An 18883-nucleotide genomic window follows, 5' to 3' on the forward strand; every position below is an offset into this window, starting at 1 on the left:
TCTAGAGGCAGCATCGATCGGCTTGAGTTAGCAGCAGTAGCGAAGGAATCGCTCGATCGGGTTCAGTTAACAGCCATCGATCGATCGCTCGGGTTCAGTAACGCGTAGCCTGCAGTGCAATCGCTCGGGTTCAGTAACGCGTAGCCTGCAGTGCAATCGCTCGGGTTCAGTTAGAGCCCAACGCCTCGCTCGGGTTCAGTTAGAGCCAACGCCTCACACACATGCGCGTATGTGTACGAGAGAAGCGCGCATCGCTCGGCCCTCGACCTCCCACCGTAATCGGGAACTCTCTGAAATTTTCCTCGCCCTCGCTTCTACCATGGTTTTTTCAGTCATGGACGGCCCAAAGAATGTCATGCAGCTGCGTCTCGGGCCCGCCCAGGACGAAAAGCCCATTTTCTGTCATGATTTTTTGTCATAGAAGTAGGAGCGCACCACATCTATGATGATACCGGGTTTTGTCACAATTATCGTCATAGAAGTGTCATATGTATGACAGAAAAAAAATCGTTTGGCCCAAAATGTCACGGATGTGTCTTTTTTTGTAGTGATATTGTTTTGTGATAAGATAATTTGTAACGAGCAACAAGTAACGAAAGTAAATAAAGTGCAGCAAGGTGGCCCAATCCTTTTTGTATCAAAGGACAAGCCTGGACAAACTCTTATATAAAAGAAAGCGCTCCCGAGGACACACGGGAATATCGTCAAACTAGTTTTCATCACATTCATATGATTCGCGTTTGGTACTTTGATAATTTGATATGTGGGTGGACCGGTGCTTGGGTGCTGTCCTTACTTGGACAAGCATCCCACTTATGATTAACTCCTATTGCAAGCATCTGCAACTAAAAAAGAAGTATTAAGGTAAACCTAACCATAGCATGAAACATATAGATCCAAATCAGCCCCTTACGAAGCAACACATAAACTAGGGTTTAAGGTTCTGTCACTCTAGCAACCCATCATCTACTTATTACTTCCCAATGCGTTCCTCTAGGCCCAAATAATGGTGAAGTGTCATGTAGTCGACGTTCACATAACACCACTAGAGGAGAGACAACATACATCTCATCAAAATATCGAACGAATACCAAATTCACATGACTACTAATAGCAAGACTTCTCCCATGTCCTCTGGAACAAATGTAACTACTCACAAAGCATATTCATGTTCATAATCATAGGGGTATTAATATGCATATAGGATCTGAACATATGATCTTCCACCAAATAAACTGGCTAGCATCAACTACAAGGAGTAATCAACACTACTAGCAACCTACAAGTACTAATCCTAGACTTAGAGACAAGAATTGGATACAAGAGATGAACTAGGGTTTGAGAGGAGATGTTGCTGGTGAAGATGTTGATGGAGATTGGCCCCCTCCCGATGAGAGGAGCGTTGGTGATGACGATGGCGATGATTTCCCCCTCCCGGAGGGATGTGTCCCCGACAGAAAAGCTCCTCCGAAGCCCTAGATTGGTTCCACGTCGTGGCGGCAGAGTCTCGTCCCGAAAGCTTGCTTATGATTTTTTCCCGGATGAAAGACTTCATATAGGAGAAGATGGGCACCAGAGGGCCAACAGGGGCCCACGAGGCAGGGGGGCACTCCCAGGAGGGTAGGGCGTGCCCCCCAACCTCATGGCCAGTGTGTGGGCCCCCTCTGGTATTTTCTTCGCTCGGTATTTTTTATTATTTCCAAAAATAACTTCCATGGAGTTTTAGGACTTTTGGAGTTGTGCAGAATAGGTCTATAATATTTGCTCCTTTTCCCGCCCAAAATTCCAGCTGCCGGCATTCTCCCTCCTTATGTAGACCTTGTAAAATAAGAGAGGATAGGCATAAGTATTGTGACATAATGTGTAATAACAGCCCATAATGCAATACATATCGATATAAAAGCATGATGCAAAATGGACGTATCAGGCGTCGAGCTAAGTGTTTACCGCCGTGATTGGCGGTGCCATGGCATAGACGCGGAGGAGATTGTGCAGGTGTGAATGGGGGCCGAAGGGGGTGGCGGGCGGGTGAGGGTTTTTGTGACGTGGGGATGGTGAGGGTTTTCTTTTTTCTTTTTTGAATTGGGTGGTGAGGGTTTTCTATCCCACAAAGAATTTTGGAGGCGGCGGTTTGCTAGAGCAAACCGTGTGTGATTGATTCAACAGGCAAAATGAAAGTCATTGCACACGGTTCCAATTTTGGGAACCATGTGTGATTGATCTACTACATCCGTATTGGTTTATTGGTCCCCCTTTGTAATTTTGACCAAATATTTAACTAAGAAATGTTTAAGTATGTCATCAAAAATTATGTCATTGAACACTATGATCAAATACCCATCCAATGATATAATTTTTGCTTACCTACAATAACATTTTTTCAATTAAACCTTTGGTCAAAATTTAACACAAATTACAAAGGGGACCAATAAAATAATACATAAGTAAAGATAGATTAAACTTACTCGGACATACATATATAATAAGCGTACACGTTGAGGGGGTCCTGGATTAGGGGGTCCTCGGACAGCCGGACTATATACGTTGGTCGGACTGTTGGACTATGAAGATACAAGATTGAAGACTTCGTCCCGTGTCCGGATGGGACTCTCCTTTGCGTGGAAGGCAAGCTTGGCGATTCAGATATGTAGATCTCCTCCCTTGTAACCGACTCTGTGTAAACCTAGCTACCTCCAGTGTCTATATAAACTAGAGGGTTTAGTCCGTAGGACAACAACAATCATACGATAGGCTAGCTTCTTGGGTTCAGCCTCTCCGATCTCGTGGTAGATCAACTCTTGCAATACTCATATCTTCAAGATCAATCAAGGAGGAAGTAGGGTATTACCTCCATTGAGAGGGCCCGAACCTGGGTAAACATTGTGTCCCCCGCCTCCTGTTACCATCCGCCTTAGATGCACAGTTCGGGACCCCCTACCCGAGATCCGCCGGTTTTGACACCGACGTTGGTGCTTTCATTGAGAGTTCCACTATGCCGTCACAATCAAGGCTTGATGGCTCCTTCGATCATTGGCAATGATGCAATCCAGGGTGAGGTTTTCCTCCCCGGAGAGATCTTCGTATTCGGCGGCTTTGTACTGCGGGCCAACTCACTTGGCCATCTGGAGCAGATCGAGAGCTACGCCCCTGGCCATCAGGTCAGGTTTGGAAGCTTGAACTATACCGCCGACATCCGCGGAGACTTGATCTTCGACGGATTCGAACCCATGTCAGGTACGCCGCACAGTCACGATGAGCATGATTTAACTCTGCCATCGGACAGTGTTCGGGAGATCACACCTGTAACTACTCCGGCCCTCAATCCGGAACAGATCGCGTCATCCGAGGACAAGTGGATGGACCCCGCCACGGAGGCCGCACACTCAGTAGCGGTAGAGCCGAATACTGACTTCACCTCCTATGAGACCTGTGTTGCCGGACACTCGGATTCGTCCCCGGCCACAGACTCTGAACCGCTCGCGTCCGTACCCATCCAATCTAATTGGGCACCGATCATGGAGTTCACCACCGCGGATATCTTTCAGCACTCATCCCTAGGCGACATGCTAAACTCATTACGGTCTCTCTCCTTGTCAGGAGACCCTTGACCGAACTATGTCCGGCTCGAGTTGGAAGCGGACGGCGAAGAAAGTCGTTCCCCACCCACCACCCACTTAATAGCCACTGTCGACGACCTAACCGACATGCTCGACTTCGACTCCGAAGACATCGACGGTATGGACGACGATGCGGAAGACGAACAGGAAGCACTACCCACAATGCGCCGGACTGCCACCTCATCGTATGATATATACATGGTGGACACCCCCAAAGAAAGCGATGGCAACAAGGCAATGGAGGATAATCCCCCCGAGAAGCAATCCAAGAACTGGCGTCATCAGCGCCGCTCTAAGCCCCGCCATAGCAAAAATAGCGATACCGGCACAGGAGACAATAACGCCGCAAATAGTGTTGAAGACGAAGGCAATCCCCTCCAACCAGGCTTTGAGCAGGAGGATGGGCAAGCCAGCCCCAAGGAACAGGCAGCAGACGGAGAATCAGAGGATGACAATTACATGCCTCTCTCTGAATACGAGGTGAGCCTCGGTGATGAAGAATTTATCGTGCCTGAGGATCCCATCGAACAGGAGCACTTTAAGCGCCAGCTTACTGCCACAACAAAAAGCCTGAAGAAAAAGCAACAATAGCTTCAAGTTGAGCAAGATCTGCTAGCGGATAGATGGACTGAGGTCCTGGCAGCTGAGGAACACATACTCGAGCGCCCAATCAAAAGTTTCCCAAAGCGCAGGTTGCTACCCCAGCTTGATGAGGAAGCATTAAAGCCTACGCTTCCAGCGTATGATGTGGCAGACTGGCCACCTCGTGGCCGAGACAAAGTGGCATATAAGCTCGAAGTCCAGCCCACACCCCATCGCCAGTCAAACAAGAATAGCAAAGCCCGGGACAACACGTAGGACCTGCGAGACCTATTGGAAAACAAAGCAGGACATAAAAGACCGATCTTCGGATCACGAGGGCGCGCCCCAACACATGACGACGACCGTCATGCCGGATATACCAAAAACAAATCCGTCCGGGCCGAACACAACAGACAAGACTCGTACGAACTGCGTCGTGACATAGCCAGGCACAGAGGCGCCGCACACCCCCTATGCTTCACTGATGAAGTAATGGATCATGAATTCCCAGAAGGGTTTAAACCCGTGAATATTGAATCATACGATGGTACTACTGACCCGCGGTATGGATAGAGGATATCTTCCTCCACAGTCACGTGGCCCGCGGGGATGATCTACGCACCATCATGTACCTCCCGTTAAAACTCAAAGGACCAGCTCGGCATTAGCTAAATAACTTGCCAGCAAACTCCATCGAAAGTTGGGAGAACCTGGCAGATGCATTCCTGGACAACTTCCAGGGCACTTATGTGCGACCACCAGATGCTGATGATTTAAGTCACATAACACAACATCCGGAGAGTCAGCCAGGAAATTTTGGACTCGGTTCCGAACCAAAAAGAACCATATTGTGGAATGTCCGGATGCCAAAGCCATAGCGGCCTTTAAACATAACATCCATGACGTGTGGCTTGCCAGACATCTTGGCCAAGAGAAACCAAAGTCCATGGCAGCCCTCACAACACTCATGACCTGCTTCTGCTCGGGCATGGATAGCTAGTTGGCCCGTAGCAACAACACAGCAAGCAACCCTGGCACATCAGAGGCCAGAGACAGCAATGGCAAGCCACATCGCAACAGATACAAGCACCGCAACAACAATGATAACACCGAAGACACGACAGTCAATGCCGGATTCAGTGGCTCTAAATCCGGTCAGCAGAAAAAGCCGTTCAAAAGAAACAATCCGGGCCCGTCCAGTTTGGACCGCATACTCAGCCGCTCGTGTCAAGTTCATAGCACCCCCGATAAGCCAGCCAACCACACCAACAGAGAATGCTGGGTGTTCAAACAGGGCGGCAAGTTGAATGCCGAAAGCAAGGAAAAGGGGCTGCATAGCGACGACGAGGAGGAGCCCCGGCCGCCGAACACAGGAGGACAGAAGAAATTTCCTCCCCAAGTGAAAACGGTGAACAAGATATACGCAACCCATATCCCCAAGCGGGAACGGAAGTAGGCACTCAGGGACGTCTACGCGATGGAGCTAGTCGCCCCAAAGTTCAACCCATGGTCTTCTTGTCCGATCACTTTTGATCGTAGGGACCACCCCACTAGCATCCGTCATGGAGGTTTTGCCGCATTGGTCCTCAATCCTATCATTGACGGATTCCACCTCACTCGAGTCCTTATGGACGGTGGCAGCAGCCTGAACCTGCTTTATCAGGATACGGTGCACAAAATGGGTATGGACCCCTTGAGGATCAAACCCACAAAAACCACCTTCAAAGGTGTCATACCAGGTGTAGAGGCCTGTTGCACGGGCTCAATCACACTATAAGTGATCTTCGGATCTCCGAATAACTTCTGAAGCGAAGAGTTAATCTTCGATATCGTCCCCTTCCACAGTGGCTATCACGCACTACTCGGACGAAACACATTCGCTAGATTCAATGTGGTACCGCATTATGCATACATCAAGCTCAAAATGCCTGGACCTCGTGGGGTTATAACAGTTAACGGAAACACATAACGCTCGCTCCACACGGAGGAGCACACTGCGGCCCTTGCAGCAGAAATGCAAAGCAGCCTTTTGAGGCAAACCGCCAATTCGGCGACAAGGTCCACAGACACATTCAAGCGAGTCCGGAATAACCTGTAATAGAACCGCCAGGCGCATTCGGAGCTCGCCTAGCAATTCGGCCTCAGTCCTAGTCCCAGTCAAGCGACGAAATTTACGTCGCGCGTACATAACTACGCACTAAAGATACCATGGGTATAGGTGGAGGCACGGCTATGGCACGTCCCACAATGCGGTTCAACCACCTCAGGACTAGTATATCTTTATCATTTTCTTCCTTTTAGGACCCTATTCTCTGGAGGCCCTCTTCGATAGCTAGATCATCGGACCCATTACAGGAGGGAAGCACCAAGGGAGCAAGAAGCTTTGATGTACAAGGGAATACCCAGGTGGTTTCTCATACCGATCGTTATACCTGTTTTACATACCTGCACGCAGCTCGCCCTTAGATCGGACATGTCAGATAGTCCTATTTTTGCTTATTATACTACTTATACACATACGCTTTGACGTATCCTATAAATAACAATGCACAACGTCAGCTTATTCTTACATTTCTTCACCTTTTTTCTATTTTCCTTGTTTGTCTATTCACGACAAGTTGCTCCCGTACATTCTGGTACATTAAGTACGCCAGGGGCTTCAGTGTACCCCATGACACGGCCAGTAAAGTTTGAACACTTTCGATAGTGCGGCACCCCGAACTTATAACATTATATGCATCAGCTTTGAATCATGTCTTGGGTCAATAGTTGGGTTTGCCCAGCTCCCATGATTTGGTGCCTTACGTTCCGCTATATCGGCTAAGGTAGCACTGGGAGAACTACTGCGATTGTGTCCCGGTTCTTCTGGACAAGCACCTCAGTAGAGAAAGCCGAAAACTGACTGTCATGATGCGGCGAGAGCTGGTCGCTGTTCGAGAGTCCCAAATCCCTAAAGATTTTTTCCACTTCAGGCGAGGAGTCGGCCTTGTCCGATTTAGGCATTCATAGCGCCCCAAGTTTGGCCTTCCAAATACTAGGGGCTTTGCCAAAATTTAAAATTGTAGACTTCTATGGCTAAGTGAGAGCGATAAAGCCTTATAGTCCGATTGCCTGGTTCGTTGTGCTGAACACCTCCTTCGAAGGACCCAAAACTGGGATAAAGGGTGATCAGATTCATTCCGAACACCTCAATACTAGCTACATGGGGGCAGAAGCCGACGAATGGCCAACTCTCAAATTTTGTAAATGGACGCACAGAAGGTAATATTTTAAATCAACAAGCGTTATATAGCGCAGACGAACTTGTTTTCATATTACAGGATCACATGAGTACATTCATTCAAATATTACATCCTTAGAACATTCCTCCGCCACAAGGCGGGCACCCTTCAGGACGCTGTCATAATAATTTTCAGGGCGGCGATGCTCCTTCCTCTCCGGTGGTCCCTCATTCACTAGCTTCTCGGCGTCCATCTTCGCCCAGTGCAGTTTCGCTCGGGCAAAAGCCCTGCGCGCACCCTCAATGCAGACGGACCGCTTTATGACTTCAAGCCGTGGGCAGGCATTCACAAGCCGCCTCACCAGGCCGAAGTAGCTGCCAGGCAGGGGCTCGCCAGGCCACACCCGGACTATGAGGCTCTTCATGGCCTGTTCAGCCACCTTGTGGAGCTCGACCAATTGCTTCAACTGGTCGCTCAAGGGCATCAGATGTTCGGTCCCAGTATATTGAGACCAGAACAACTTCTTTGTCGAGCTCCCTTCCTCGGCCCAGTAAAATTCCGTGGCATCGGACACACTGCGGGGAAGATCTGCGAACGCTCCTGGAGAGCTCCGAACTCGAGTAAGTAAAAGGAAAGTTTCCTTCACATGCTTGCTTTGCATAATGAATTCCTTACCTGCCGCTATCTTCTGGACCGCCTGAAGCTCCTGGAGGGCCTTGTGGGCTTCGGCCTTGGCATTTTTTGCGTTCTCAAGGGCCTTCGCAAGCTCAGACCCTTGCGTCTTAGAGTCACGCTCCAAGGACTCATATTTTTTGACGAAATCCTGGAGCTCTTGCTGCACCTCACCGACTCGAGCTTCTTGCTTCTCGCGCTCGGTGCGCTCCTTGGCCGCCTTATCTTCGGGCTCAGACATCGCCTCCTTCAGGGCCGCCACTTCGGTTGTGGTCCCTAGCAAAATTCATGATGATCATGTGACTTAACAACCACATTCCTTTTTATTCCTTATCAATATACGGACGGGTATTACTTACCTTTGTTCTCTTCGAGCTACCTCTTGGTAAGGTCGAGCTCTTTTTTGGACCGCTCAAGGTCCCGCTTCAGTGCGGAGACCTCCATAGTGCGAGTGGCAGCATCCAGCAGCGAAGCCTACTTATTCACATAAGACACATTCTGATTAGACTCCTATGATTATTGTTTGATCCTCTGTTTAGCCTTTCTTTGCGAACGCCAAACAGAGCATCAGGGGCTACTGTGTATGCTATTGCATTTTCTTATAAATTTATTACTTACCTCAAAGCCTATTAAGAGGCTGTCACAGGCTTCAGTCAGTCTGCTTTTAGCGGACAGAACCTTCTTTACGACCGCACACATGACAGTGCGGCGCTCTTTGTCAATGGAAGCGCCACGAAGCGCTTCCAGCAAGTTGTCCGGTGCCTCTGGATGGACAGAGGCCATCGACACAGACGGCTCGCCCCCCTTTGTGAGGGGTCGCCCGATAGAGTCCGAAACCACGGGAGGTTCCAGAGTAGTATTCGGCCGGGGGCCGGACTTGCTTCCCCCGTCCTTAGGGCCCATGGGAGCCTTGCCTCCCATGCGCCTGGCGTCTGGGAGGTCGCCTTGGGGCGCCCCCAGAACTACCTTCCCTTGGCTTGGTGCCCTTCGGGACAACACCTCGGCGTCGTCCGTAGGGCAGGGGGTGGAGGCGGTCGAGAGCGAACCACTGTTCATCTCCGATAGGCCCAGAGACCCATCCAAAGAGGATACGTCGAGACGATCCTTGCGTGGGCTGCATGATCATGTTCGACATGATAAGAAACAATGAAACGAAATATACCATAACTGTTATGGTACCCGGATACTTACGACTTCGCCAGGGGCATGTCCCTGGCAACCACTCCTTGTCGTTGAACACGAGCGTGGTGGAACGGTCCGGAAGGAGGGCTCTTCCCTTCTTAGACCCTTCAGCCTCCCCGGATGGGGCAGCCTTCCTTTTCTTATCCCCCCCGGTTGGATGGGGAGAATTTTCCTCGTCCTACTCCTCGTCTTCGTGGGAGGAGGACGTCTCGGTGTTATCAAAAGATGATTCTGATACAACCTTGCGTCGGAGACCTTTCCTGGTCCCCGCGACCTTCTTCTTGGCCTTCTTCTTCGGCGCCTCATAGGGCGCCAGAACCAGCATCTCCATCAGGAGAGTACTTGCTGGATCTTCGGGCAGCGGGGCCGGACAGTCAATCCGCTCCGCTGTCGCGACCCATTCCTGTCAAAAAATGTGGAGGCTCAGATCCCTCACATAATTATACTAGGGAAAGAAACACCTTATGAGATATAAGGAGCTTACCGGATTAGCAGGGCGCTTTGCGCTGAGTCCGCGGACCTCGGTAAGGGGAGGAGGAACCTCGACAGACTTGAATAGCACCCTCCAGATGTCCTGGTGCGTCGTGTCAAAGAGCTCCCGCAGCGTCTGGTGCTTTGCCGGGTCGGACTCCCACATATTGAATGCCCGTCTTTGACACAGGAGAATCCGACGGAAGAGCATGACCTAGACCACATTAACAAGCTTGATTTTCTTGCTTATCATGTTTTTAACGCAGTTCTGGAGTCCGGTCAGTTCCACCGATGAACCCCAAGATAAGCCCTTCTCTTTCCAGGAGGTGAGCCGCATGGGGATGCCGGATCGTAATTCGGGGGGCGCCGCGCAGTTGATGTCGCGCGGCTCGGTGATGTAGAACCACCCCGATTGCCACCCCTTTACGGTCTCCACATAGGAGCCTTCGAGCGAGGTGACGTTGGGTATTTTGCCCACCATGGCACCTCCGCACTACGCTTGCTAGCCAACCACCACCTTCGGATTAACATTGAAGGTCTTCAGCCACAGGCCGAGGTGGTGCTTGATGCGGAGGAAGGCCTCGCACACGATGATAAATGCCGAGATGTTGAGGATGAAATTGTGGGCCAGATCATGGAAGTCCAGCCCGTAGTAGAACATGAGCTCACGAACGAATGGGTGGAGGGGAAATCCCAGCCCGCGGACAAAATGGGTAAGGAATACAACCCTTTCATGGGGCTCGGGGGTAGGAACGATCTCCCCCGCGCCTGGGAGCCGGTGCGCAATCTCTGCGGCCAGGTATCCAGCTTCCTAGAGCTTCGTGATGTTCTCCTCCGTGACGGAGGACGCCATCCACTTGCCTCCCGCTCCGGACATGTTCAGAGTGTTTTTGCGGAGAAAGATGTGAACTTGGGAGCTGGAGCTCGAGTGCGCGAGAATGGATAGGAAGGGAGGAAGAAGGTGTGCGTAAAAAAGAGGAGTCCTTATCCCTTTATAAGGGCAGGTAGAAAATGCGTGCCTCCCCACTTGCCTAGTAAAACTCGCTTATTCCCCAAGCATCGTGATTTATGGCGTGGTTGGGTTACCCACACTATAAGTGCATCTAGTGCCACCCCTAGTTGGTTTTGGAGTATTGACGACAAACCTAGTTGAGGGACTAATGTGTTTGTGAGAATTGCAGGATAACACAGGTAGAAGTCCCTCATTGATTCGGTTTTCCTACCAGAGATGACCCCTAAAAATGTATGAAGACATTGAGGTCAAAGGTGGTATATGAAGATATTCACATTGAAGACTATGACAAGAGAAGACATTGCATGAAGCATATGGAGCTCGACGACTTAGATCTTTCGTAGTTCTTTTTCTTCTTTGTTGAGTCATAGGAACCACCATACTGTTAAGTGGGGTCCAAGAGAACCAGTCAGAATGACTGAAGTGATGCTTAACCAAAACCTATGTCTTCGAGTGAAGACTATGAGAGCGAATCTTGTCCAGAGTCGGACAAGTCAGCTTTGCTTGTAGCCCAAGTAAAGTTGCCGTGTGAGTTTGAAATCTGACCATTGGAACACGTGTCAGTTCCTTAGTGACCCAGGGTCATTCTAGAAAAATCAGGTCGGGTTGCCTAGTGGCTATAAATAGCCCACCCCCTACAACCATAAATGGTTGGCTGCTTAGAGTTAGTGTACGGCTTTTGTCATTTGAGAGCAACCCACCTCGAAGCCTTTGAGAGAGAATTCCTTGCGAGGATAAAGCCCTAACCACCCAGAGCCAAAGAGAATTAGGCATCACTTAAGTCTTCTTGTCTGTGTGATCTGAAGACTTATTACACTTGAGGACTATGAATCCTCCAGCCGGTTAGGCGTCGCGTTCTGAGCATCCAAGAGACATTGTGGATCGCTGGTGAACGAAGTCTGTGAAGGTTTGGGAGTCTACCTTGAAGACTTACCAGAGTGATTGGGCGAGGTCTGTGTGACCTTAGCTCAAGGGGAATACGGTGAGGACTGGGTGTCCTGAGCTGCGTGTTCAGGACTGGGTGTCCGGGACTGTGTGTCCTCAGGTTTAAATACCTAGCTGCCCTAACCAGACATACAGTTGTCACAGCAACTGGAACTGGTCCAACAAATCATTGTCTTCAACGTGTCACTGGTTTCATCCTTTCCTTCCCTTTACTTACTGTTGGTCCTTGTGAAGTCATTGTATGATTGCACTATCTTTTATCTTCACTGAATGACCGCGTGTTCTGTGTGGCTTCATAATATCTTCCTACCTGATCCTTACTACATTGCTGCTATTAGTCATTGTGCTTTCACTCCATTGAATACTTGACTATGATTTGCCTAGTGTAGTCTACCTTCCGCTGCATGGTAATATGTTTATTTCTATCGTTTGTCTTCATAACTTCCACGTTTTGAATACTTTCATGAAAATCGCCTATTCACCCCCCTCTAGTCGATATAACGCACTTTCAATTGGTATCAGAGCAAGGTACCCCCTTGTTCTATGTGATTCGGTTTAACCACCTGGAGTTTTAGCTATGTCGACTGCAGGGATAAAAAAAGTCTCCGCTGCGTGCCCCGTCTTCGATGGAACTGGATATCCCTACTGGAAGAATAAGATGCGCATGCATCTTGAAGCCATTGACGTCGACCTATGGTATGTCGTCAAGAACGGTGTTCCCAAAGCTGGAGAAGGTGTCACTGCTGCTGACGTCAAGAAGTTCGTTCAACTGGACTCTACTGCCAAGAATATCATCTGTGGTCATCTGACCAAAGGACAGTATGGCCGCGTGAGTGCTTTGGAAACATCTAAGCTAGTCTGGGACTGGCTCTCCAAGGTCAACGAAGGCGTCTCAACCCAGAGAGATCAGAGAATCAGTGTCCTTCGCAACCTCTTCAACCGCTTCAAGAGAAATGACAATGAGAATGTCCAGCTCATGTTTGATCAACTCACTGACATCACGAATGAGCTTCAAGCCCTTGGCGCTACTGAGATCACCAAGCATGAAGTCGTCAAGACACTACTGAGATCACTTGACAGTTCGTTTGACACCCTAGCCCTGATGATTCAAGAACATCCTGATTTCAAGACACTCGATCCGTCTGACATACTTGAGAAGCTCAACACACATGAGTTTCAGCTTTCTGAGAAAAGAGATATCTACGGTCCAAACTATGGGAGAACTCGTGCCTTGAAGGCAAAAGCTGTCTCCTCATTTGAAGAAGAATCTGACAGCAGGTCGGATGATCCTGAAGACATTGGAAGGGAACTTGCTATGCTTGTGAAGAAGTTCCAAAAATTCACCAAGAAGAAAGGTTTCAGAAAGTCTTCCCGATCAAGCTCAAGGAATGATGAAGCTTCTGCTCATGACTACAAGAAGAAAACATGTCACAAGTGCAAGAAACCTGGCCACTTCATCTCTGAGTGTCCGCAGTTGGACAATGAGAACAAAAAGAAGAAGAAGAGCAAGGAATATGACTCTGACGAAAAGAAGAAGAAGAAATACTCAAAGTCTTCTTCCAAGTCTTCCTCAAAGTCTTCATCACACAAGAAGAGCTCATGTGGCAAGGCACGTGCGTTTGTTGGCAAGGAAATGGATTCAGAGGAGGAGTCCACTTCCGAGGAGGCGGAGGTGGAGTCTGAGGAGGAATCCGATTCTGGCGTCGCAAGTCTGGCTACAGCATACGTTGCCAAGTCCATCTTCAACACTGAAGACAATGACTTCATCACCAACACCGATGCAAATGACAAGGACTACTCCGCTCCTACCTACTGCTTCATGGCACGTGGTGCCAAGGTAAACACATGCACTACTCACTATCAAACATCTAGTGACGATGACTCTGATTGTGGTTCAAAACCCAGCTACAAAACACTTGCTAAAATTGCAACTGAACAACAGAAAGCTATGGAACATATTCAAAAACTGTTAGACAGAAGTGATGATCTGTTAGGTGCTGAAATGACTCGATCTGAGTCCTTAATTGAAGACATAAAAAATCTTCATGTTAAGTATGAGGAACTTGAAAGTCGTCATGAAACGCTCTAAACAACTCATGGAAATCTTTCCTATGATTATCTTCAAAGGAAGCAAGATCTTGAGAAATTGAGAGCGGCTCATGAAGATCTTCAAAAGGAAAACGAGTCACTTCGCGCCGAACAGATCAGCTCCGCTCAGGAAGGATTTGAACCACCATGTCTTAAATGCATTGAGCGTGATAATGCTACTACTGTTGCTGAATGTTCTACTGCTGCTACTGTTGCAATATCTTCAATTGTTGATGTGGGAACTAACCCCTCTACTGAGGATTCCACTGCTATTGCTGATGAGAATGCTAGGTTGAAGACATTGCTTGAAACAGGGATGTACAAAAGTCTTAAAGGGCATCAGACACTATGTGATGTCCTCAAAAAGCAGATCTTGAACCGAAACCCGAGGAAAGAGGGTGTTGGGTTCGTAAGGAAAATGAATGCTGATGGCTCTTACTGGAAACCTGAGCAGTACCCCAAAACCACATGGGTTGCTGTAAAGGAATTGTCGGGGAAACTGATCCACCAACACCTATGGGGACCGGGCCCCTTTCGGTTCGGAGGGGGGCGGAGGCCGCGCAAAGAGCGGATCGAGGCAGTACACGCGAGCAGTTTTACCCAACTTCGGGCCGCACGGATGCGTAAAACCCTACTGCTGCTTGTTTGTGTGTATTGAATTCTTGCTCAGGAGCGATGCACGCTGCCAGATCGAGCGTGAGAGTGTTCCTGATGTTTCGAATGAGTCGAACCCCCTCTACGTTGCGCTTGGGCCTCCTTTTATACTTTCAAGGGGTCATCGACAGGTGGCAACGTAGACTAGAAGGGTAAAAATGGAAAAGGATGCGGTAGGTGCAGGTACCGCTACTGTGGACACAGTGCACCCTACCTAATTCTGACGGCAGGGGACAAGGTCATTGAATGCCCGTCTGAGTTGCCTAAACAGTGCAAAAAGTGACCGTTAGGAGCGCCACCGTTTGCCACGATGGCCTTCTCTTCATCTCCGCTTGCCACCGCGTACCCCTGGCTGCACAGGCTCCCGCCACGTGCCCCTGAGGAAGCCTCATGGCGACACGCGGGTGGGTGCGCTGGAGCGTGGGTACAGAGTGGCAGCGGGCCCCCGGCGAGTACCTTTTCGGGGTCGTCGTCTTGTCGAGTCCAGAAGCTTGTCGCTCACCGGACCTTGCCGGGACGTGCGGTGCATCGCGGCAAGTTTCTTGAAGTGCCGTGGTTGGCCTTCCCGGCAAGCTCCTCTTGCCGGGGCCTTGTCTCTTCCCGGCAAGATCCTCTTGCCGGGGCCTTGTCTCTTCATCTTGAATGCTTTGTTCTTGAATGGCTCCAAAGGAACCCACGGAGGACTCTGGCGGTCGTCCGGCAAGCCTTGCCGCGCGGCGCTGCAACTACCCGTGCACAAGTTCGGGATATTAGGGTACCCCTACTCTAGTACACCGACAGGAGCCCCCGGGCCTGGGCCACACACGGTGCCGAGCGCTGTTGGGCCAGGCCCAAAACATGGCACGGGCACGCGCGGAGCCTGGGTTATGCCGAATCTAACTCTGTATCCACCGCGCCCCCGTAATGGCACGCGTCAATCGCGGAGTCGTGGGAGAGATCGTGGGTGGTTTTTTATTTGGAAGGCCGAAATGTCCGCCCCGTCCCTCTTTATAAGCAGGGGAAATAGGGGCATTTCCCCCACCTTCGCCCTTCGCTGCTGCAATCTCAGAAATCTCCGCCGCCCTCCTCCGCTTGCAGAGTTGAAAGAGGGCAGCGCTCCGCCCCCGTCGCTGCCGCCACCACCAGCGCCGTCGATCTCCCCCACCGCCTCCGCCATGCCTCCGAAGCCCGGGAAGGGGAAGGCCACGAAGGCCGCAGTCGCGAAAGCTGTGAAGTCGACCGAAGTGCAGCGGCTTGAGGCGCTGCGGAAGGAGCGGGCCACTTTCCCCCCCGAGCTCTCCGCGAAGGAGCTGAGGGAGTGGTACTATATCTTCTGGTCGACGGAGACGCGGGCGCATCCGCGCACGAAGGTACTCTCCGCCGTCGCCTCGCAAGCAGCTCCAGTTGGCGGATATCCTTTCTTCGCCGTGTTCTTCTACTGCGGGCTCTGCCCGCCATTCTCTGATTTCTTTTGCGACGTCATGAACACCTATGGACTCCACCTCCTTGACTTCACCCCCAACGCCGTTCTGACCATGGCAGTTTTCGCCCATCTATGCGAAAACTTTGTCGGAGTCCACCCCAACGTAGCTCTCTTCCGCCATTTCTTTATGCCTCGTGTCGAGAGAGGGGAACCTCTTGCCGGCGGGATCGCCTGGATCTCGCGGGCCGGCAAGAAGGAGACCTATCTGGAGGGGGAGCTCCGCAGCAAGTGGGACGAGTGCAGAGCAGATTGGTGCTGGGTTGTAGAAGGGAGCCCGCAGCCGTTCACCGCCCTGTGCCAAGCCCCAGCAGTGCGTGGCAATGACTGGAGCACTCTGTCCGTGGACGATGACAAGCTGAAGATCGCCACCACTCGGATCTTGCGTCTCAGGCTTGCCGGGCTGACTGTAGGAGCTTTCGGCGCAGATTTCCTTCGCCAGCGCATTGCCCCTCTGCAGGCGAGGGGGAGACCCGCCTGGGAATTTGGAGGCCCGGCAGATATCATGAGGTTGCGCCCAGGCCTCAACTTCAATTTCACCGTCATAGAGTTGGACGGGATACTCAAGGAGATATTCAAGCACGACCCACAGCATCCCGAGTGGTTCAGGTTGCCGGCAGGCGTCGTTCCTCTGTGCAACAACTCCTCGCGCGACCGCATCTGCGCCATGATGCCGTTGTGTGATTCGTACGGGATCGCTCCAACTTGGCAAGAGCCTACCGGAGACGTTGTGCAGCAGTTCTTCGACAGCCTAGTGGAAGTAGCGGTCAATGCTGACGACAAGAAGCTCCTCACCCGCGACACCACCGATCAAGAGATGGAACGCGTCGCCACCAGGGCGGAAGAGGCGGCGGCAGCCGCAGCCGCGGGTGAATTTGGGTTCACGGTGGAGGAAGCGGACGCGGCATCGGCGATGAGTCTTGCTGAGCGGGAGTGGCCCGAAGACGAAGAAGAGCTTGCCGCGCCCGACACCGAGTTGAGTGAGCCCGCCGAGGGTGCGAGCGGCCTGCCATCTCCAGGGAGCTTGCCGGGAACAGGGCCCGGAACGCAGCCCCCAGTGCAGCCAAGAAGGCGCCCCCGCAGGATCGGGGACGCAGCAGGGCGGCAAGCTGGTCAACAGCCGCAGCGCCGCGCGACGCGCTCCGCCGCGGCAAGTACGGTTGCCGCGGGTGCGCCTCCCGCCACAGTGGCAACTGGGGCGGGGTCATCTCGGGCTGGCGCCGCAGTCCCCGCCAAGCGGCCAAGGGATCCCACCCCTCCACCTCGTCGCGCCGGAGGTGGGCCGAACTTCGACCTCTCCGCGCTCAGCTCCGACGAGGAAGAGGAAGAAGAGTAAGATTCCCTTGTTGTTCTCGTAGTTCTTCAACTTGCCATTCCTGTCTTGCATCTGATCTGACCCACCCTGGACTCTCCCTTTTCAGGACTCTGGCCCAGAGGGCGGCGAAGAGGGCCAAGGCTCAGGTGGTGATCATCGAGGACGAGCCCACTGCGACGACAGGAGACGCGCCCGAGACCACCTTGCCGAATCCGGCCATCACTTCGCAGAGCAGCCCCCAGCGCAGCCCCCAGCGTAAGCATATGGTTTACTTTCTGCTTCTGGGTGCGCGTGGTTGCTCTTTTCCTTTGTTGACATCTGATCACTAGTTTGTTTGTGCAGGAGCAGAACAGCTTCATCAGGAGGGCGTGGTGATCACCTCCGACTCGTCGTCTGCTTCGACTACGCCGCCAAGGGCGGACTCCCCGGCAAGGGAGCGTTCTCCGTAAGGGAGGAGCCTCCGGCAAGGGAGGAGTCTCCGGCAAGGGACAGCGTTAACGATCCGCCGGCGGTGGAGCTTATGACAGCGGATCCCAGCACAGGTAATCCTTCCTGCCCGAAACTTTCTTTGTATTCTTCTGCTGATTTTTCTTCTTGAGTGCTTGTTTGACTTCTCATTCTTCTCCGGTCGTCACGTCCACCCTCCGCGGATCCGATGGAGACCGAGGCGGGCGGCGGAGAGGACACGCGCGGCAACACTGATGATGCCGCGGCCGCCAAAGACGGAGCTGGTGCCGATGTGCCTGCCGGTGAAGAGGCCGCCAAGGCTGCCGCCGAGGAAGCTGGCGGGGGATCTGGCGATCGCACTGACGGCCCTAAGGCCGCAGGAGCGTCAGGCGCTGCACCGACCGCCGATCCCTCCGCCGCTGCCGCAGCGTCAGGCTCCGAGGAGCCCCAGCCCGGCGCCTATCTGAAGGCTGGCGAGGGCATCTTCATCAAGCTCCCTTGGGCGTCAAGCTCCAAGGCGCCGGTGGAAGGAGAAGTTTTGGATGGAGAGGTGCTCGCCTCCGCCGGGTTGTCGATCGTTGACGCGCCGGGAAGCAGCAGTGACGAGCCCGAGGAGGAGCGGCTGCTGCGGAGGCTGCTGGCGCTCTATCGCGCCCGTCAAGTCAAGTTGGAGTCCCGGGAAGCGCTCATCGCGAAAGCGAGCGTGGATATAGAGAAGCGCGCGGAGGAGCTCCGGGGTTTTCGCCAGGAAGCTCTCCGGGCCTTGGCGGAGGAGCGGGAGCAGCTTGCTGAAGAGCAGAAGGCCTTCCTCCTCGAGAAGGCCGAAGCTGAAGAGCAGCGGCGGCTCACCGGCGAGAAGCTGTACGTGCGAGAAGGCGAGCTGGCTCAGCGGAAAGTAAACCTCGACAGCCACGAGGAGGAGCTTGCCGCGCGTGAACGGGCACTTGGCGGGTCGCTCCAAGAGGCAAAGGATGCGGCTGCGGCTGCCGAGACCGCCAAGAAGGAATTGGAAGTAAAGGTGGCGCAGCTGGAGGCTGATCTGAAGGTGGGTGGCGAAGAGCTTGCCGCGCTCAAGCTGGAGCGCGAGAAGGACGCCCTTGCCCACGGTGAGCTGCAGGGCCAACTCTCCGAGAAGGGCAAAGAGCTGCGCGCTGCCAAGAATTCCAATGTTGATCTGGAGCTGAAGCTGGCCACCCTGACGGAGACGTTGGACAGCGC

The sequence above is a fragment of the Triticum dicoccoides genome, chromosome 4A (genome assembly GCF_002162155.2).
Source record: "Triticum dicoccoides isolate Atlit2015 ecotype Zavitan chromosome 4A, WEW_v2.0, whole genome shotgun sequence".
Classification (NCBI taxonomy): Eukaryota; Viridiplantae; Streptophyta; class Magnoliopsida; order Poales; family Poaceae; genus Triticum; species Triticum dicoccoides.